Here is a 23,521-nt window from a genome sequence, read left to right as displayed (position 1 = left end):
ATGCTGCTATAAAGACACATGCACATGTATGTTTACTGCGGCACTATTCACAATAGCAAAGACTTGGAACCAACCCAAATGTCCATCAATGATAGACTGGATTAAGAAAATGTGGCATATATACACCATGGAATGCTATGCAGCCATAAAAAATGATGAGTTCATGTCCTTTGCAGGGACATGGATGAAGCTGGAAACCATCATTCTCAGCAAACTATCATAAGGACAAAAAACCAAACACCATATGTTCTCACTCATAGGTGGGAATTGAACAATGAGAACACTTGGACACAGGAAAGGGAACATCACACACCGGGGCCTGTTGTGAGGTGGGGGACAGGGGGAGGGATAGCATTAGGAGATGTACCTAATGTAAATGACGAGTTAATGGGTGCAGCATACCAACATGGCACATGTATACATGTGTAACAAACCTGCATGTTGTGCACATGTACCCTAGAACTTAAAGTATAATAATAATAATTAAAAAAAAGAGGTTTAATGAACACACAGTTTCATGTGGCAGAGGAGGCGTCACAATCACGGTGGAAGGTAAAAGGCATGACTCACACGGTGGCAGACAAGAGAAGAGAGCATGTGCAGGGAAACTGCCCTTTATAAAACCATTAGATCTTATGAGACTTAGTCACTATCATGAGAATAGCATGGAAAATACCCACCCTGTGATTCAAATATTTCCCACCAAGTCCCTCCCACAACATATGGGAATTATGGGGGCTAGAATTCGAGATTTGGGTGGAGACACAGCCAAACCATATCATTCTTTCCCTGGCCCCTCCCAAATCTCATTTCCTCACATTTCAAAACCAATTATGCCTTCCCAACAGTTCCCCAATGTCTTAACTCATTTCAACATTAACTTGAAAGTCCACAGTCCAAAGTCTCATCTGAGACAAGGCAAGTCCCTTCTGCCTATGAGCCTGTAAATTCAAAACCAAGTTAGTTACTTCACGGATACAAGGAGGGTACAGGCATTGGGTAAATACAGCCATTCCAAATGGGAAAAATTGGCCAAAACAAAGGGGCTAAAGGCCCCATGGAAGTCCAAAATCCGACAGGGCAGTAAAATCTTAAAGCTCCAAAATGATCTCCTTTGACTTCATGTCTCACAACCAGGTCACACTGATGCAAGAGATGGGACCCCATGGGATGGGATCCCAAGGTAGCACCCCACTGGGGACCCTGTGTGGGGGCACCCCCACCACATTTCCCTTCTACTCTTCCCCACCACAGGTTCTCCATGAGCACCCCGCCCCTACAGCAAACATCTGCCTGGACACCTAGGCGTTTCCATACATCCTCTGAAACCTAGGGAGGTTCACAAACCTCAATTCTTGACTTCTGTGCACTGCAGGCTCAACACCACAGGGAAGCTGCCAAGGCTTCGGGCTTGCACCCTCTGAAGCCATGGCCTGAACTGCATCTTGGCCCCTTTTATTCATGGCTTGAGTGGCTGGGGCACAGGGCACCAAGTCCATAGACTGCACACAACAGGGGGATCCTGGGTCCAGACTATGAAATCGTTTTTTTTCTCCTAGCCCTCTGGGCCTGTGATGGGAGAGGCTGCTGCAAATTTCTGTGACATGCCCTGGAGACATTCTCCCCATGGTCTTGGTGATTAACATTCAGCTCTTCGTTACTTACGCAAATTTCTGCAGCTGGCTTGAATTTCTCCTCAGAAAATGGGATTTTCTTGTTTATCACATTGTCAGGCTGCAAGTTTTCCAAAGTTTTATGCTCTGTTTCCCTTTTAAAACTGAATGCCTTTAACAGCACTCAAGTCACCTCTTGAATGCTCTCTGCTGCTTAGAAATTTCTTCAGCTAGATACTCTAAATCATCTCTCTCAAGTTCAAAGTTCCACAGATCTCTAGGGTAGCGGCAACATGCCACAGTCTCTTTGCTAAAACATAACAAGAATCACCTGTGCTCCAGTTCCCAACAAGTTCCTCATCTCCATTTGAGACCACTTCAGCCTGGATTTCATTGTCCATATCATTATCAGCATTTTGGTCAAAGCCATTTAACAAGCCTCTAGGGAGTTCCAAACTTTCCCACATTTTCCTGTCTTCTGAGCCCTCCAAACTGTTCCAACTTCTGCCTATTATCCAGTTCCAAAGTCGCTTCCACATTTTCAGGTATCTTTACAGCAGCACCTCGCTCTTGGTACCAATTTACTGTATTAGTCCATTTTCCCACTGCTAATAAAGACATATCTGAGACTGGGCAATTTATAAAAGGAAGAGGTTTAATAGACTCATAGTTCCATGTGTCTGGTGGGGGCCTCACAATCATGGTGGAAGGTGAAAGGCATGTCTCATATGGTGGCAGACAAGAGAAGAGACCTTGTGCAGAGCAACTCCCCTTTATAAAACCATCAGATCTCATGAGACTTACACTATCATGAGAATGGCAGGGTAAAGACCTTCCCCCATGATGAAATTATCTCCCATCAGGTCCCTCCCAAAACACCTGGGAATTATGGAAGCTAAAAATCAAGATGAGATTTAGGTGGGGACATAGCCAAACCATATCAATACTGAAGGAAAGGGCAGTGGGTATCGAGAGTTCAAAGACCTGGTTTCTTCTCTTATCTGTCACCTCCAGTGCTAGAAATTTGAGCAATCCCTCCAGTGTCTCTCCCTAGATGTCAGTATTTGTGAAGTGAGAGTGTTAGGCCCTTCAGGCATTTTTTTTCAATTGAAAATGCAATATCTGTGACTCTGTGACAGTCCTGTCTGTAACTCTACTAGCCATCTTGAAAAATAACAAAATTATCACTGTGTGCACTCTGGAGTTCTTCTGAATGGCTAGACCTAAAGTTTAATCTTTTGGATGATCCGTATGACTATAGTGAATTTAGCTTAATTAGAGGGTCAGCTCCTAAGATAACAAATGCTACAACAAGCTCCAATTGTGGCGAATTTCTGTAACTTGAAGAATATCATTCAATTTTCTTTGAAACATTAGACCCTTGTGAATTTGTTCTATTCATTGAATTTGGTCCTATTACTTCATCCAATAATTGAATTAAACCTGCTTTAAAATAGTATTAATTGAAGTTTACAAAAATGTATTTTTATATTTAAGTTCTACTGAGAGAAAGAAAACCTACTCCTATATCTACTTTAAATTACATTTGACATCCTAGTCATGAATGATAATATCATAAAGGTTAAATTTTAAAATACCACTTTGGTAGTATTATGGAGGATAAAGTGGAAGATAACCAGAATGTAGTGGTTAGCAGGCAATTTCTATCACACAAGAAAGAAGTATTAGAATTCTTGAAGGAGGACTTGTTGAAGTGATTGACAAGAAAGGGAGATATGTGTGGAAATGTTGAAAGCAGAAGAGCCAAATTAGATCTGGCATGAAAGAAACATGACATACACAATGACTTTCTGATATTTGGTTTAAAAGACCAGATGAATTCTTGTGCCCCAAATGAGATTTAAGATAAAAAATATCTATTTTGAGTTAAAGTTGTACACTTGGAAAATACATGTGTGGCTAAGTGAATGCTTCATTAAAGAAAAATCAGTTTTTTTTTAAATTTTTACTAGAAAATGAAATGCAGATGTAGAAAAGCACACATATGTGTAGCTCAATGAGATATTTTAGGGTGAACAACCTTGTAACTACCACTCTAGTCAATAAATAAAAATTTGCCAGCTACCTAGAGGTCTCTCCATAATTCCTATAACATTTCCAACCTTCTCACTCCTCCCAAAAGTGATAACTATTCTGACCATTTTAGTTATCACCCCCTATATTTCTTTATAATGTTACATCCATGTGAGGATTCCTAGGTAACATAATTTAGTAGTACTAAAATTTTGCTATTTTTAAGCTTTTTATAGTCTGCTGAAAAACAATGCATATTTGACCTGTACAGAATATCTCATAATCTGAATTTTGTAGGCAGCACAATCATGTCTACATTATCTCTTTTTTGTGATATTATCAGAAGTGGTTCTAATGCATCAATTCATTAATTCACTGTGGAATTTCCTCTATTATTTCTATTAATTTATTAATTGAATGCTTTTATGAAGAGACACATCCCCTCATCTTGTACTTGGTTAACCAATGGAAAATTCAAATTGGAAAGGCATGATAAATGCTTGACTCTGTCCTGCTTTATATCCATATTCAAGAGAATTAATTGGTTGCCTGTTATCCTTCAACATTTACCAATTAGTTTTTAAGTGTATTATTATGAAATATTTTGTTCTATCACTAGCCACTAAAAGCCTCTACAAATTGGCTTTTGAATCATTTTGACATGATTATTATGGCCTTGGATGGCTTCCTTGATGTCTGATATGCAGTCAGACATACTAGTTTCATTTTCCACATTCCCTGCTCCAGTCCTGAAATCAGCCATATCCCCACAGAGCCTCACTTTCTTTTAGAGATAAGTGATCATTTAAGACTATAATCTGGGATTTAAGTGTGCTCATTTCAGCTGGACTGTATTACATAACTATGTAGTCAGCAAAATATAAAAATTAGCGTTTCAATAGCATGATTGATATTGATAATTCCAATTCAAATGCAGGTTTCGTGTTTTCCTTTTTTTTCTTTTTAGCTTAACCTCTTCTACATTCCATCTATATTTCTCCAACTCTAAAAACTCTTATTCTCAAGATCACAAACAATGATAATTACTCACTTGTTTTATACAGCATTAGACACACAATAATCTTGGAATAATAATATGAATATTCCACTGCTAATATAATTAATAAGAACAGTCAAAAGTGTTTTTTCATAAAAGATCTCCTCCTTTATGCCATCATTTTAAAATATCAGAACACATAGCTATTCAAACAATACTCTTTCCACGACAACCTTCATTTTGTTTTATATCTATCAACATCCATAAGTTTAGTGCTCGCCGCTCACCCTTATAGTGATGTTTTCTATGCATCTTAGTTGTCTGAAGTTCATCCTTTAGTAAATTCCCTATGAAGGGCTCAAGGGAACAACATTTTTTAAGCTCTTTCATATTGATAATAGTTTGAACTCAGTTTTGCTGAGTTTAAAATCTTTATTTGTTTTCGTTGCATATCTTGAATATACTATATCTTTCATTTACTTCTGTTTTCTTTGGGGTTAAATGTCATTGTCAAAGAGACTAATGATAAACTAGTTGTTTCTCCTTGATTAATTAATTAACCTAATATCAAAAAGTTGTCCTTTTTCTTTGAAGCCCCGTATGTGTTGGCATTGGTTATTTTGGGACCATAGTCTTATGTATGTGAAGTGATATGTTCTTTGTTGTTGTTGTTGAGATGGAGTTTAACTCTTTTTTGCCCAGTATGGAGTACAATGGAGTGATCTTGGCTCACTGCAACCTCTGCCTCCAGGGTTCAAGCGATTCTCCTATCTCAGCCTCCCAAGTAGCTGGGATTGCAGGCGCGTGCCACACCCGGCTAATTTTGTATTTTTAGTAAAGACGGGTTTCACCATGTTGGCCAGGCTGGTTTCGAACTCCTGACCTCAGGTGATCCGCCCACCTCCGCCTCCCAAAGTGCTGGGATTACAGGCATGAGCCACTGTGCCCGGCCGATATGCTCTCTTAATATGTAATTTAAAACTCTTCTTTATATTAGGAAGTTTTCCTGAATTGAAACTTTTGGTGCTGTTTTCTTTTTCATTTATTCCTCTTCCATCCTTTGGGCTGTTATTGTCTATTGAAAATTCTTCCTTTGCCTATCTTCAATAGTTGTCACTTTCTAATGTTTTTAACCTCTTCTTTCATTTACTTTGATTTTTTAAAAGGTTCCACTTTTTTACCTTTTATTAATTTTAAGGTGTTACCTATTTTATGTTTCTCTAATTTATTCTTTATTTCTGAAAAGTTGGATTTTTTTTTAACTTCTCCTTCCTGAGTTCTCTTAATATACTTCTCAGGTTTTCATTCGTGTCATTCTTGAATAGCTTTTTTTAATCTTAAGTCATTTTAATTTTACTTTAGGTCATTTTGAATGACCTATAGTATTTTATAGTTTGTCTATACAGTATCTTTTTCTTATACTTTCATATAAAAACTTTGTATGGAATTTGACCTCAATATTTTTATATCTTATTTTGATGTAAAATTATTTTTGCTTCTAAACTTTTGGAAGGTGGTCTGTTTCTAGGAGATTTTCTAAATTTCTCTCAATTCCTTTTTTTGTTTTCATGTAATGTCAACACTGTAGTAGCTTGCTTTCTGATTTCCTGGTTTTGGTTTTTTCTCCACTTTTCTCTGAAACTTCACTTAACCTTTATCTCTATTGCAATTATTTTAGTCAATTTTTATTTCAAGTAGGTAGTTTCTCTTATGCCTAGGAAACCTAACTTGCTTATTTTGAGGTTTTCCAGGGGCCAAACTGCACTTTTTCATGTTATCTTACTGTGGACTTCTCAACTCACTTCATACTGGATTTGGCAAAAGCACTCCCAGTTCTGCTGCTGTCTTCAAATTGGAATGCTGTGACAAGACACCTTGTTGCTTTTTCTGCTTTGTCCTGCAGAAAGGCTGCTGTCATGTGATTCTTGTGGTTGTTGATGGTTGGTTCTCAGTCATTTGTATTTTGAAGTTTGTAGGAATACCTTGCCTTCTCAATTTGCTGTAAATGTTGCTTATAAGTTTTGGGCATATGATCTAGTTGTTTTGTGTGCTTTACTATCCAGCTGCTCTCTGCATGTTTATGAGACTCAAAAACTATATTGCCATAGCCATCCTTTCATAATGTCCTCCCTCCCTTTCCTTTTTGATTGCATGCAACAGTGTTTAAGAGAACTGACTCTGCAACTGGGGTTATCTGGGTTCAAATTCCATCTCTACTACTTATATTATATTCAGTGTTATTTTGGTGCATTTCTCAACACTAGAATTGTGATTAGAATATAATTTATTGTTAATAAGATTAAATGAGTTAATATTATTGAAGCACTTACAATTATGCCTGGTACATGGCGAGTGCAACAAAGGTGTTTGTTAAATAAATTAAACTGAGGTTTGATATATATGAGTCATTTAAAATTCAATTAGTATACCATTCAAAAGCATAGGAAAATACCATCAATAATATTCTTGTATTATCTTGCTCAAAAAATTATAAATCATGTTCTAATTGGTTAGATACATAAGGTTATTTTGTATAAGGAAAAGACCACTGAGTCAATGAATGGTCAGGTAAATAAACTTACTAATAATTAAACACAACAGTGTAAGATGGTATAATTAATTTAAAACAATAAATTTACCATAATGTTATTGCAACAAAGACCTAATTTGGTTACTTATGTTTTCGAGTATTAATCCCGAAAATAATTGTCAGTGTTCCTGATGTTAATTAGATATTGACTTCAAGATAAGACAAGGAACTTTCAAGATATCTTCTGTCTTCATGATTCAAGATGTCACATTTCAATGGCTCCTTGACAATTTCATCTTTAATATTCACTGTGCAGAAAACAAAATCAACAGTTGCCTATTTTCAATGACCCACAGCAAATGGATATAATTTGAAATAGAAACAGTTTAGGTTTGATGAAAGGAAGAGCTTCATGAATGTGAAAGAACTTTATGAATGTGAAAATTTGGAAATGAGAATGTAGAATTCTTTCTCATAGGCATTTAAAGAATAGGATGGTTATTCTAGGATATATTGATATGATTCTTTTACACTGATCATTTATTAGGAAAAGAATAATAATAACAATGATATTAGAGAACAATTATTCGTTGAGAAAATAATATGATTAAAGGTAATAATAATTATAATACACAAAAGCTAAATGATTATGAAGAACAAGGGGAAAACAAATATAAAATCCTATATGAGACTGTCAATGTAACACTTGAGAAAAAAGACATAAAACATTTTTTTAAAGGGACTAGCTTTATAAACATTCAAATTTAGAGAAAAGAGAACAAGCCAGTTACATTAACAAGGAGCATAAGTGCCTTGTTAGAGAAAGCATAGTGAATCAATCAGAGTTAGTGTGCTGGCTAATATGTTGTCTTTTGATCGGTTTCTCCATTATTGGACTATCAAGGTTCATTTTGTGTGTGTTTCGACTTTCCACAGGTTATTGGTTTGTCTTTTCATCCCACAGCGGAGCTCAAAATGAGCACAGCTTCCCCACCGAGTGAGTGCTGTGAGCAAGGTAGCAGTTCATCTGCTTCAAGATCTTCTTCCCACTACCAGGTGTGTTACTCGACATGAGGCCAAGAGTGTGGGCTATTTTCACTGTGAAAAGACAGCAGTGAAATCTGAAATATTAGCATGTGGTGTGAATATAAGTCACTCCTCACTGTGGTTGCATCCAGGTCTCCTCTGCATGATGTGCCTTTTTCAAGCTCAGAAGAAATGGGTCATTTTTTTTTTCTTCCTTTAAATCCCTTTCGTGGATTAAATTTTTCAAATGCAAAATCTGTTTAAGGCCAAAGTAAATCTACTAACTTCTGTTGCTTAGCATTCCAAAACATGGCCCATGGCATGGATAATAAAGAGTAATTAGAGTATGTATTAATAAAACAGAGCAGTGAAAATTGGCGTTATTTCAATTTACAAAATTGCTACTTTCAAATATGTATCCTGAATTTGCCATGATGTTCAAAGGAATGGGATATTGCAGTACCAGGCTGTATCTATGAACCCTAATTTTGCATTTTTACAACCTACTTGCTACCAACTTATAATATGATTGTGTGCTTCTAACAAATAATATTGATAAAATTGTGACATGAAAGGTTTTCCTACATGAAGATTATATGTTTGAGCAAATACAAAAAATTGAATCAATCATTTACCAGATGTCAAAATATTTTTCAATATCAATATTTTGAAACATTCCTCATTTTTTAGATGTTATTGGACACTATATTTGTTATCAGTGGTTGATTTTAGTTATATTTTGCATGTGACTTAACTGAATAAATTACAATGAACACAAAGGCATTCGTTATTGTCTCTGCAAAGCCGGTCTGATTTCATTTTATGTTATTCATTATTAACATTAGTAATCATTTCTCAGTTCCTGGTTAGAATATTAACTAAGAAGATTTGATGCTAATATTATGGCAATTGATGTTTAATGTTTCCTTTATTAAAAAAGTAGCATTCATATTATTTTCCTTGTTGTCATTTAATTTCCATTGTTTGAACAGATGAATGTTACATCTTTTATTGAGCACTAGGAAGTAAATAATACTTTTATTTTCTATTGAAGATAATTATCCAATTGTTTTCCTATCCTTTTCCTTTTCACAATGAATTGTCTCAATGGTAACTTGTCACATCACTTTTCAAAATAAGCTTTTGCAAAAAATAGAGACTATATTGCAAAATTGTTTGGTTAAGAGAATATATATGTTATTCTATGAGTCTGTATATACACTTAAATATACAATATACATACACAATATACAAATTCACACATAATTTCAAAGGGAAAATAGTCACATCTTTTATAGCAAGTTTCAGTCTATATGGTCTTAAATAATAATAAACCAAAAGGTATCGCAAACTTAAGGTATTAGAGATTTAAAATTCTTTACTGCATCAAAATAACTTTAGAAATATTTTGGTATAAAACTGAGGTATGCAGGATAACAAATTGGTGGATAGGGAATTTGTTAATATAATTTATTAGTGCTTTGAAATAGACAAAAATTACATATAACTTTTAAGCAAAATTTTAAAGATGGTAAAGATTTTTTGTAGTTCTCTAATATCAACATCCACTTACCCTTGCCCCTACCCTTTTTGGTATAACTTTTGGCATTTATTTTTTGATAATTTCTTTTTCCCCTGGGCAATTGATCAGGCCTCACTTCATCTGAACTACCCTTCCTGTTTCAGGGCAGAGATAAAATCTTCCTAGACAATGATCCAGTAAGTGAGAATTTCAAATCAATTCCCCCATTCCAGCTCACCTTCTTGGATACTAAGATCACCACTTACCATTCAAAGTTTATTAGCATCTTCGGTTTTCCCTTTATTAAAGTTGTATGTACTATAATGACTGTGGGCAACAGAAGTCAACATTTTTGGTGACTCATGCTGTTAAGACCAGTGCTACTAGTTTTACATACTGTGTTTCTCAGGATCCTTTCAAATGCAAGTTTGAAATTAACTTAGGCAATAAGAAAGGAAATTGATTGGCTTTCTGAATAGTGGAGTCCGCATATGGATTCAGACACATCCGGATTCAGGGGTTCAAATCATGATATTGTTACTACCTTTTAATTTTCATTCTTTTTGTTGGATTTCATTCCTCCAAAAGTCTTTTTCTGTATGTCGAAGAAATCAGATGTCAATAGCCACAGATTCAGATCCTCTCTGGGGCTACACATAAATATATGTAAATATAAATGTATATGAATAAGTACATATGAATATTTATAATTATAAATATAAGCACAATTATACATATAAGCATAAATATATAACTACCTGTTTTAACTCTTTTAATATGCATAACAACCAGTGAGACAGGTACTATTTTTTTAATCTCAATTTTAGATATGAGGAAACTGGAATTCAAAGAAGTTTAAGTAATTTTTTCAAGGCCATAGGAAATTTAATGAGATTACCCATCTCCATAGTGATGGACCCAGTATCCCAACCCAAGGAGTCTGACACGAAGATCAATACTCTACATAGAAGAATAGAGGTGGTCTATGATTGCTCAGCATTATTTATGATTATTTATGTCTGTACTCCTGAATTGATCACTGTATGCCCTGAAATGGAACAATAAGTTGCCAGAAAAGACCCATGGCAGATACACAAAAACAGCAGGTGCTGTGAAGTCACTCATCAAGTTTTTACTTCCTCAGTGTCCAGCAGCCTCTCCTAGATTACCATGAGTCAGGGAGTGAGTGGAGCGCTGCTGAACTCACTGTCCCACCATATCTAGGTGATAAATGAGTAAAGTATAATTTCTCCAAAGCAAAATGGTTTTCTCTTCACAAAAAAACGAGCCACTGAATATTGTGGTGACAAAAAATAATATTTATTACTTTCAGCTGTTAAACACTCACATACCTGTGGTGATTTTTAAATATGGCCACACATTCTTTGAAATTACTCTCTTCAAAAGGTTTTTCTCACTAAATCGTGGACTTAGTGACTCACATACAATGACTACGATGTGGTGAAAGTGAAAGTATATATGACTTTTGGATGGAGTTATACCAGGCATTGCAGTTTTTTCCTCACATACGCTCTCTTGGATCACTCGCTTTGTGGGAAGATAACAGCCAAGTTGTAAGAACACTCAAGCAACCTTATAGAGAGGACCATGTGGCAAGGAACTAAGGCCTCCTGCCAACAATTAATATGACTAGTTAGTTATCTTCTAAAGAGAATAAAGCAAGAAAAACTTTGTTTTACATCTCACCACATTCTTATAATTTTTGTTGTTCTTCAGTTCCTGTGTAGCTCACATTTTTATATGGTATCATTTTCCTTCTGCCTGAGGAACTTCCTTTAACATTTCTTGTAGTTGAGTTCTGAAGGAAATGAAATCTTCACATTTGTGTTGATTTAAAAAGGGTTCCTGGTCTGGCATGGTAGCTCGAGCCTGTAATGCCAGCACTTTCGTAGGCCGAGGTGGGCGGATCACTTGAGGTCAGGAGTTCACGACCAGCCTGGAGAACGTGGCAAAACCCTGTCTCTCCAAAAAATACAAAAATTAGCCAGGCATGGTGGTGCATGCCTGTAGACCAGCTACTTGGGAGGCTGAGGCATCAGAATTGCTTGAACCCAGGAGGCAGAGGTTGCAGAGAGCTGAGATCATGCCACTGCACTCCAGCTTGGGTGACAAAGTGAGACTCTGTCTCAAAAATAAATAAATAAAATGAATAAATAGATAAAGCTTTCTTTTGCTTTCATTGTTGAAAGATAGGCATTTTTAATTGTTATTCTGACTGGTGTTTGTTGAGCTTATAGGAGTTGTGGGCTTATATTCTTCATCGAATTTGGGAAATTTTCAGCTATTAAGTTTTAAATACTTTCTTTTTACTACTCTCACCCCTTCACCCACTCTATTCTGGGACTACAGTTGCATAAACACTAGACCAGCATTTTACCACATATTATGTTCATTATTTTTTTTAAATGGTTCCATTTAAATATTTTGATTGTTTTATCTTTGAATTCAGTGATCATTTTTTTTTCTGTACTGCCTAATCTGTTGCTAATCCCATCTTGCATATTTTTCATTTATTATATTCTTATTCCATACCTAGTTCTATTTGGGGTCTCTCTTTTTAAAAATATCTCATTTACCACTTCCTCATGCTTATGTATTCCTCTACACTCTCAATCATAAAGAGGCGCATATTTATATTACATGTTTTACATCACTGTCTTCAAATTTTCTCCATGTATTTCTGGCTCTGTTTCTATTACTTGATTTGTCTCCTAATTATAGATATATTTATTGTTTTTTGCATGCTTGGTAATCGTTTTTTGTTGTTGGACATCGTGAATTTTATGTTGTTGCTTGCTACATTTTGTTGGTATTACAATAAAATATTTTTTGATATACATATTAGAATATGTATATATGAAAGGATATATATCAAGAAAGAAATTGAAAAATTAGATCCATACTATGTATATGGTCAATTAATTTACGACAAAGACAATAAGGCAATTTAATGATAAAGGATAATCTGCAAAAAAATTTACTGGAACAGTAGGATAACCTTATGGAAATAAACAAATATCAACCTTATTGCAAATTGATATACAAAAATTAACTCAAAATAAATCATTTGACTAAATGTGAAGGGTAATACTATAAGACTCCTGGAAGGAAATGTAAGAAAATATCTGCGTGGGCTTGACCTGGACTTTCTCAAAAATGAAATATTTTTCTCTTTGACAGATACCACTAACAAAATATAAAAGCAAGCCACAGATTAGAACAAATATTAACAACATGTATATAGACAACTAGATTTTATTTAGAGTATATACAAAACTTTTACAACTTAAAATAAGATAAATCCAATAAAATGAGCAAAGGATTTGAAAATGCACTTTATAAAGAGAGAGTTAAGAATGACTAAGATGCTCAAATTATTAATGATCATGGGAATTCAAAATAAACCACAATTAGATGCATACATAGTAGATAGGCAAAAATTAAAAAGAGTGATAAAATCAGAGGTAGCAAAAATGCAGAAATTTAAAAATCTGTTACACTATGAATGGTGATATAAATAGTACAACCATGAGAAATAGTTTAACGGTTTCTAATAAAAGTAGACATATACGTACCATATAACCCACCTATTCTACTCAAAGGCATTTACCCCTATAAAATAAAAATATGTCTATACAAGCATTTGTTTACTAATGTTCACAGCAGATTTTTTTTTCAATAGTCAAAACTGGCAACCACACAAATGCTCATCAGCTGGTAAATAGCTAAAGCTATTGTGATATATCCATACAATGAAATACCTCTCAGCAATAAAATGGAATAAACTACTGATACATAGGTCATCTATGATGACGAATCTTAAAATCATGTTAAATTGAAGTTGAAGAATCAGATAAAAAGAATGTATATTGTATAAACTTTATGTAGAATTGTAGAAAATGCAAATTGATCTAGAGTGAAAAACGTAGTCGTGTTTTTCTGGGAATGAGTGGCATGATGAATAGAAAGCCAAGGTAAACAAGGAGCTTCTTGGAGGAGATTTCTGTGTCTCGAATTTGGTGGTGATTTTAAAGGAATGTATGTCTGTTACATTTGTCAAAGTTTAATATTTAAGTGTATGGAATTTATTATACAAAACGTATTCCTCATATTTGTTTAAAAAGAGATGCATGCATGTACTAAATCAACAAGACTATGAACAATAGAAGATTATAAGAATAATGATGAGAAAAAAAAGAAAGGGAGTAAACTACTTTGTTCTGATCAGCTATCAAAAATTATTTTTGGAAACATTCCACTTTATGCATAATATAGATTTGCAGATTTACACAGGGATTTTCCATTGTCAATAATTTATAGGTATCTTTTTCTTTTACATCAGCTTAGATACTAATTTTTTCAACAAAGCAATAAAACAGTTTGAAAAATGTCTAACCTCTGTTCAAGGCGCCAACATGGTAATGGGGAACTGCAGTTAGTTCATAGTAGATGATTATATTTTGTTGGCTTAGCCTAATCATTCTCCAGCTCATATTGAAAGAAATAAATATGCAGCATAGATAAAACTGTGAACCTAGTAGACAACATAGTGTATCCAGTTCATAAATTTGTGTACACATAAGACAGTATTAAAGTTGTAAAATACTATAGTAGATCCACCTTTTCTTAGATTATGACATCATATTTACAAATGGTAAATTTTTCTAGATAGGCACTGTGACTAAATTACAGTCTGCTTTTGCTCCACTGCCTAGAGGAAAAGATGCATCTAATTTATCTTGGTTTAGATTGTACTAGTGAAATATGTTAACTTAATTCTTTTTCTGTGAATTTCGTTCTCTATGAACACTAAAGCAAATATGGAGAATTGATTTTCACCAGGATGGAATGCATAATCTGAAAACTTGGAAATGATATGAAGTACAAAACAATATTTTAGGAAAATCTTTGCAGCGAAGTCACATTATCCATATGTCAGTAAATAAGATTTAGAAAAAAATCATGTAAATTCATATAAATACTACAACATACTGTTGTAGTATTGAAATTGCTACAACAGGAAATCACAAATATATAATTATAGCTATAACTCTCTTCTTAGCTACTGAGGCTTATGGTAGCATGTATATTTAGCCACTCCATTAAATTGCAAGTTGGATACAGATTAGCCCCATATGGAATGGGAGTTTATGGGAAAAGAACATACTTGGTGTTTAGGAGACGATATCTATCTGTATGACTCTCTACAAAGCAGTGATTTGTAGAATTTTACAAAGGAACTCAGAAGTTTGCTTGTTCAAAATTTCACTATTCTCTCACTCCCTGCATTTCTAGAATGTTTTCTACATGACAAATATATTAATTCATCATCTGAATTAACACTCCATGTTGGAGAGTTTATGCAGCTAATATTTATTGAGTGTCTTCCATGTACCAGATAATAAAAGATTTTTACATTCATTAACACTGATAGAGCTCTCACAGCAAAGTACTTTACAACCTAGTAACTCATGTATTCCTCAAAACACCCTGTAAAATAGATGGTATTAAAACCATTTCACACATGATGAAACAGCTGGTAATTGGGAGGGTGGGGATTTAAGGTGAGGCGATCTGTTTTCAGTGACTTTGCTTTTTCACTCTACTTCCTCATGGTAGGCAATGTGCTTTATATGTGTGTCTTTATTTTTTATTTTTATATTTTCTAAATTGAAAAACAAAAATTGTATAGATTTATGGTGTACAGTGTAATGTTTTGTCATATGCATATATTTTGAAATGATTAACTCAAGCTAATTAACACATTTATTACCCCATGTACTTAATTTTTGTGTGTGTGTTGAGAACATTTAAAATCTACTCTTAGCAATCTTCAATTATATAATGTCATTGTTAACTATAGGCACCCTGCTGTACAGTAGACTCCAAAAACTTATTTCTCCTAACTGAAACTTTGCATCATTGAATGAATCTCCCCATATTGAGCCCCCATCAGCCCTTGATAACCACCATTCTATTCTCTGAATTTCATTTTACATATTGTATATTGTTAAATACTGACCTTAATATTACATTTCCCAGAGAGTACTGTGATCCAATGAACAGAACACATGACAGAATAAGAATGTCAGCATTTGAGATATGAGTCTCCCCCTTGTTGTGTGATATTATGCAAATTAATCCTAATCTTACTCTCTCTTAGTTTATTTTCCTTATATATAACATGAGGACAATCATTGCTTTGTCTCCCCTTGGGGGAAGGAAGAAAGGTTAAAGGAAATTGATGTTAAAATGCATTTGAACTCTAAGGGCTATATGAATTTAATATAGTTTTTTTTCATAAGGTTGCCCATGCAAATAACTATAAATATTCAAATGTTTTTCTAAAAAGAAACATTACCTGAGTGCAGAGTTGAAACTTAATTACTTCTTTATAAGGATTAAGATCTTTGGAGCTGTCAAAGTTTCCTGCTTAAGCCTTCATCCTCTTCTTTATACTCTAGACTGAAAAAAGAGGTTTATTACTAAATACAATACTCCAGATAAGACATGACCAATACAGCATATTACTGATTTGTTTCAAGTATCATGTTATATCTTATACATATCAGTTGTGTTAAATACATGCTTCTATTAATAAAGACTAAAATTCTTAAAATTGTAGGAATCTTATATCAGGAATAATAGATATAATTATAGGAATATAGATATAATAATAGGAATAAACTTGTTACCACTGGAAAAATAAAATTTTCTTTAAAATGAACTGCTCATATTAAGCTAGGCACAGATTTACACCACTCACAGATAATTATTTGAGTGGTAGGCAAGTGTCATTTTGGGAAGGGTGTGTGCAAATTCTAAATTTCATTTTGGAGTTAATTAATTAATTTGCCAGAGGTCTATTCGACTTCGGCATTGTGAATTGCAGAAATCTAAATAATCCCAAAGAGTCCTTGCATCAACAACAAGTAGAATGACTGCTTCTTATATAGTCTTTCTCCTCCCTAATAGAAACAATGATGCTGCCTTGCAAGCAGTGAACCATGAAGAGCAGTAAAACACCTTAATTTTATAGCTGTGTCCTTTGTGTACTCTTCCATGTATAATGTTTGAACGAGATAGAGTCAAGGGAGTAAGACAGGAGGTACATTCCATTTCTTTTAAGGATAGCAATAAAAATCTCACTGCATTTTAAATGTCTTATCTACAAAGACTGTGCTTATTGATAAACCATTTTACTTTCCCCTCCTTCTGAAATAATAAGCTATGTTCTCTTTTATATTTTCTTGTTTGCAGCTCTACTGGGAAAATGTTCATTACATCATCATATATCTATCTGAATTGGAAAAAACATCTCTAAATCCTACATTTAATTTTTTGGTCAAGTTGTGAAGAATCACTACCCAGTGCATAGAATTACTTTAACCAAACTGAATTTTCTGTGAGGTTTTAATAATTAACAGCAACACTTCACTTCATCTTTTATGCTACTAAAGATGGGGTTCACATGTTAAGAAGAGGGTATCTGAAGTAGAGGCTAAGTTGTGATTTGGCTGCAAATAATAAGGAAAAGTCTCCGGTGAGTTATTAAGGTTTCTTCCCTTGAAAAAGGTAGTAATTTACAGAAACTGATACATTATTATTAAAACACAATAAAAATGGTGCACACAGTTAAAATATTTGAAGTCATATATCAAATTAAAATAGCTACTATCTTTGCTATCAATTGGATAATAATATTTATATTACATATTAACTGAAGTAATCAGAAGGAAATAAAACTGAAAAAATACAGCCAGATAGGAAAAAATTAATTTGAAATATGACAGTATGTTTAATAGTATAATTAAAAAGACTAACCCTTTTTTAAAAAAAACTATGATGTTCTTGTTAAAATAAAATTCACTTTTATGTATATGGTATGCAGAATAATAGCCTTCCTCCACTAAAGATCCTTGCCTCTATTCTCAGAATTTGGGATGATGTTACGTGAAGTGGCAAAAGGAATTTTGCAGATGTGAATAAATTAAGCATTTTGAGATGGGGAGGTTATATGCTGGATGATCTTGATAGTTCCAAGTTATTACAAGAGTTCTTACAAGGGGAAGAGGAAGGCAGGAGAGTGAGGAGTGTGGAAGCAGAGGCTGGGGTGATGCAACTGCTGATAAGAAAACTAGAAAAGTCAAGGAACAGCTTCTCCCCTAGAGCCTGCAGAAGGAACCAACCCTACTAACACTTTGATCATAGTCCTTTAAGACTCATTTTGGAATTCTGAACTCCAGAGCTACAAGAGAATAAATTTGTGTTGTATTAAGCCACTAAGTTTGTGGTAATTTGTTATAGCAGCAATAAAAAAAACAGTATAATGCAAAAGGAGAGTGTAATTTTAGTTCTAGGCTATAAATTCATTGAATACTAAAATGATCTCAACATTAATTCTTGTATGAATCATGAATATACTAACTTTAAACACTTATTGAAAGCCAATGCCTCTAAATTAGGGATTCAGCTATGAGTTTTAGATTCCTTAGAATTATATAAAGTGTTCCATTAAAATTCTTTATTTTTGGAAAAATGTGCCAATATGGCTGGCTTAGAAGCAGCTAGTGTGCACCTCTCTCATGGAAAGGAAACAGATCTTCAAGTGGATTGTTCAGGAGGCCATGTTGGGATTCATCAAGGAAGCAGCAGAGACCCATGGAGTGCAGACAGGAGCTAGGCAGGACAGCTGCCTACCCAAGATTGGTGCAGAGCCAGAGAAGGCTCCCTACTGTGGGGAAAGGTAAGTGAGTGAGAGCCCCTGGAAATCCACACTTTTGCCACAGACCTTTGCAATCCTGGACACAGGAGATCCTCCTTGACGCCCTTGGCCTCTAGACTGACATAGAGATCTGCCTGAAGCTTGGGCAAACCCACTGCTCAAGCCCAGTTGGGGCCCCATGGTTCTTGGATCCCTGAGCACCTGAGCAGCTGCTATGGTAGCCCTGCCAACAAGAGAGGCCAGGCTCTCTCATGGGCCGCTAGTATGGAGGCTGCGTTCATGGTGCTGAGGAGTAGATGGACTAAATGCCGCACCTCTGCTGCACCCCACCAAGAAAGGCCCACTGGCCTGGGACCCCAATGCAGCTATTCTACCCCTGCCTAAGCACTCCGGCTGGTGGCAGCTCTGCATTTCTCTGGGATGGTGCTCCCAAAGGTAACTGACAGGACTGCCGCATTGCTGCTGCCATGGTCCCTGCCGCTACTGCCTACAGGCTGGGTAGAGAGCAAAGAGCCTAAGAATTGTCACAGCTCTCTAGCACACTGCAGCTGCCATACAGAAAGGTGGCCAGACTATTTTCCACATGAGTCCTGAGTCCCTGCTTCTGTTTCTCTTCACTAGGCAGAGCCTCCCAGCTAGGACCCCCAGTGCAGCTGGGTGGAGCTCTCAGAGACAACTAACAACCACTCTGCCATTGCCACAGCTGCACTATAGGCTCTGGCTCCTCTAAGTCTAGGGGAGGAACAAAGAACCTGATTGCTTTGCTTGTACTTCCAGCACGCTGCAGCCACCCTAAGGAGAGAAGACCAGACTGTGTTCCCTGTGAGCCCTTGTGCCCCCACTCTACCAGGCAGAGCCCCCTGGCTTGGGCCCATAGTGTAGCCTCTAAACCCTTGGTTGATTACTCCCATCAGTCATGGTTCCATGACTGGAACCATGTCATGGAACCTAGACTGGTCTAGGCTGGAGACCCCAGAGGCAACTGACAAATTCTCTGACATTGCTTCCACAGTGGTCCCTACTCCTGCTGCCCCCAAGCTGGGGAGGGAAAAAAAAGTCTGAGCTATTCCCAAGGCTGTGGTGGTAGCTTGAAATTGCCAAGCTGAGGTTTGTGAACAGCACTTAAGCAGAAGAAGAGCTGCACTGTGAGAGCACTGGGAAAGCTGAGTCTCAGGATTGTGCGGTCTGCCATGGGAGTGGGGCATGCCTTCCTCTCAGGGCTGGCCCAGAAAATGCCTGTGCCTGAGAAAGTGCTGTGGGCCAAATACTTGACAAAATAAATGAAGGTACAGTGCCAGTGATTGGAGGGGGCTCCTCCATTGTCTAGGAGCTGATTTGGTGAGGGGATCACCTCTCTCCCCACTGCACTGCAGAGCATCAATGCAAATGCCAGGAAATAAAAAGGAGCCACATGGCTGAGTAAAAGCTTATCTACTGGCCATGACTCTTAAGCGTCATCTACTGGATTGCAGCACAAGCTACAACAACAAAAATACACGGTTAATATCTCTCCCTATGAAACCAAGGGCAAGAATTCAGCCACCAAGGCCCTGTGCAGTGCCTGGACCATCTGAAAACCTGCAGAAACAAAGCCAATTGTCTATCTTCAGCTTACACCTTACTTAAAGGAACACTAACCCTCCCATATGAGACAAAATCAGCCCAAGAACTCTGGAAATTCAAAAAGCCAAAGTGTCTTTATACCACCAAATGAGTCCACTAGCTCGCAAGTGATGGCTCTTAACCAGTGAGAAATGACTGAAATGACAGACATAGAATTCGGCATCTGAATGATGAGGAAGTTCATTGAGATTCAGGAGAAAGGCGAAACCCAATCCAAGGAATCCAGTAAAATAATCCAAAAGTTGAAAGACAAAATAGCCACTTTCAGAAAGAATCAAAGTGAACTTCTAGGGCTGAAAAGTTCACTACAAGAATTTGATAATACAATGGAAAGTATGAACAGCAGAATAGGCCAAGCTGAGGAAAGAATTTCAGAGCTTGAACACTAGTTGTTTGAATCAACTAAGTCAGAAAGTAATAAAAAAAAAAAGAGAATTAAGAAAAATGAACAAAACCTTTGAGAAATATGGGACTATGTAAACAGATCAGATCTATGATTCATCGGCATCCTTGAGAGAAAAGGAGAAAGCATAAATAACTCAGAAAATATATTTGTGGAAAAGTCCAGAAAAATATCCCTAATCTTGCTAGAAATGTTGACATGCAAATTCAAGAAATACAGAGAACCCCGTCTACATCCTATGCAAGATGTCCATACTCAAGGCACACAGTCATCAGATTCACTAAGGTCAACACAAAAGAATAAATCTTTTTGTTTTTGTTTAATTTCCAACTTTTAAGTTTAGGAGTACATGTGCAGGATGTGCAGCCTTGTTACACAGGTAAACATATACCATGGTGGTTTGCTGCACGTGTCATCCCATCACCCAGATATTAAGCCCAGTATCCACTAACTATTCATCCGGATCCTCTCCCTTCTCCCACCCCCTGCCCTCTGACAGGCCCCAGTGTGTGTGTTTTTCCCCCCATGTGTCCATGTGTTCTCATCATTTAGCTCCCACTTATAAGTGAGAACATATAGTGTTTGGTTTTCTGTTCCTGCATTAGTTTGCTAAGCATAATGGCCTCCAGCTCCATTCATGTCCCTGGAAAGGACCAACCTCATTTCCTTTTATGGCTACATAGTATTCCATGGGGGTATATGTACCACATTTTAAAAGAATAAATCTTACAAGCAGCTAGAGTCAAGTCACGCACAGAGGGAATCCCATCATGCTAGCAGCAGACCTCTCAGCAGAAACATTAAAAACCAGAGAGATTCTGAGCCTATTTTTATCTTCCTTAAATAATTGGAAATAAAAAAATTTCCAATCAAGAATTTTGTATCTCACCAAACAAAACTTAATAAGTGAAGGAGAAATAAAATTATTCTCAGACAAGAAAACGCTTGTGGAATTTCTTTTAAGACCAGCCTTATGATAGATAGGTCCTTAGGAACTGCTAAACATGGAATTGAAAGAACAATACCGGCTACCACAGAAACACAAATAAGCACATATTCCACAAGCACTATAAAGCAATCACATAATCAAGTCTACATAAAAACCAGCTAACAACATGACAGGATCAAAATCTCACGTTTCAGTACCAACCCTGAATGACATGGGTTAAATGTCCCACTTTAAAGGCATAGAGTGCCAAGCTGGATAAAAAGACAAGACCCAACCATACGCTGTCTTCAAGAGACCTTCCCATATGTAACAATATCCACAGACAGGTTCAAAGTAAAGGGAAGGAGAAAGATATACCATGAAAACAGAAAACAAAAGAGCAAGAGTAGCTATTGTATCAGGTAAAACAGATTTAAAACCAATAAAAATTAAGAAGGGCAAAGAAGGACATTACATAATTATGAAAGGGCACAATTCAACAAAAAGACTTACATATACATGTACTCAACATTGGAGTACCCCAAATCATAAAACAAGTTCTTCTTGGCCTATGAAACAACTTAGACAACAACATAATAATAGTGGGAGACTTCGACATGCGCTGACAGCATTAGATGGATCATCAGGGCAGAAGACTAAAAAAGAAACTCCAGACTTAAACTCTACACTCGAGCAATTGGACCTAATAGACATCTACAGAACACTCCACCCAACAATCACAGAATATACATTTTTTTCATTTGCACATGAAACATATTCTAAGATCATCAACATGTTCAGTCATAATGCAAGCCTAAATAAAAAAAAAATGAAATCATACCAAGAACACCCTTGGACCGCAACGTATTAAAAATAAAAATCAAAATGAAGATGATCTCTCAAAACTACACAAATACATGCTAATTAAAAAACCTGCTCCTGAATAACTCCTGGGTGAACTTTGAAATTAAGGCAGAAATAAAAAAAAAACTTTGAAATTAATGAAAATAGGGACACAACACACAAAATATTTGAGATGCAGCTAAAACAGTGTTAAGAGGAAAGTTTGTAATGCTGAGTGCCTTCATAAAGAAGTTAGGAAGATCTCAAATTAACAATCTGACTTTGCGCTTAATGGAACTGGAAAAAACAAGAACAAACCAACCCCCAAACTAGCAGAAGAGAATAAATAACTAAAATTAGAGAAGAACTAAATGAAATTGAGATGCAAAAGTCCATACAAAAGATCAATGAAATCAATGCTCAGTCTTTCAAAAAAAAAAGAAAACAAGAAGAAATAAACAAGATTGATAGACCACTATTAGCTAGGTTAACAAAGAGAAAATAGAAAAATCCAAAATAAGTACAATCAGAAATGACAAAGATGGCATTGCGATCGATCCTACAGACACAGAAAAGATCCTCAGAGTGTAATATAAACAACACTATGCACATAAATAAGAAAATCCAGAGGAAATGAATAAATTTATGGAAACGTACAATCTCCTAAGATTAAAGTCAGGAAGACATTGAACCCTGAATAGATGAATATCAAGCTCTGAAATCGAATCAGTAATGAAAAAAACACCTAGTAACTAGAAAAATTCCTGGAACACATGAATTCACAGCTGAATTCTACCAAATGTACAAAAGAGAATTGGTACCAATACTACTGAAACTGTTCCAAAAAATTGAATAGGAGGAACTCCTCCCTAGCTAATTCTAGGAAGCCAGAATCAGCCTAATACCAAAATCTAGCAGAGACTCAATGAAAAAATGAAACTTCAGGCCATATTCCCGATGAACATAGATAAAAAAAATCCTCAACAAAGTACTAGAAACCAAATCCAGCAGTATATCAAAAAGTTAATACACCTTGATCAAGTAGACCTCATTCCTGGGATGCAAGGCCGGTTCAACATATGCAAATCAATGAATATTATTCACCACATAAACAGAATCAAAAGTAAAAACCACATGCTTATCTCAATAGATGCAGAAAAAGCTTTCAATAAAATTCAACATCTCTTCATGATAAATGCCCTACACAGACTAGACATAGAGCCATCTATGACAAACCCACAGCCAACTTCCTACTG

The 23,521-nt window shown here is 35.8% G+C and overlaps 1 long non-coding RNA gene across 1 annotated transcript in view; it reads right to left on the bottom strand.

Annotated features, from left to right (window-relative positions):
- The window catches only part of LOC129035696 (uncharacterized), a 250,938-nt gene that overhangs the window by 8,496 nt on the left and 218,921 nt on the right, over window positions 1–23,521 (bottom strand). Inside the window, exon 3 of the long non-coding RNA XR_008502289.1 lies at window positions 16,105–16,208. This is a non-coding gene — a long non-coding RNA (uncharacterized LOC129035696). The remainder of the gene's footprint in view (window positions 1–16,104; window positions 16,209–23,521) is intronic.

This window comes from Pongo pygmaeus, chromosome 3 (assembly GCF_028885625.2).
Source record: "Pongo pygmaeus isolate AG05252 chromosome 3, NHGRI_mPonPyg2-v2.0_pri, whole genome shotgun sequence".
Lineage (NCBI taxonomy): Eukaryota > Metazoa > Chordata > Mammalia > Primates > Hominidae > Pongo > Pongo pygmaeus.
The sequence above is the reverse complement of the archived record's forward strand: the minus strand, read 5'-3'. Positions and strand labels throughout refer to the sequence as shown.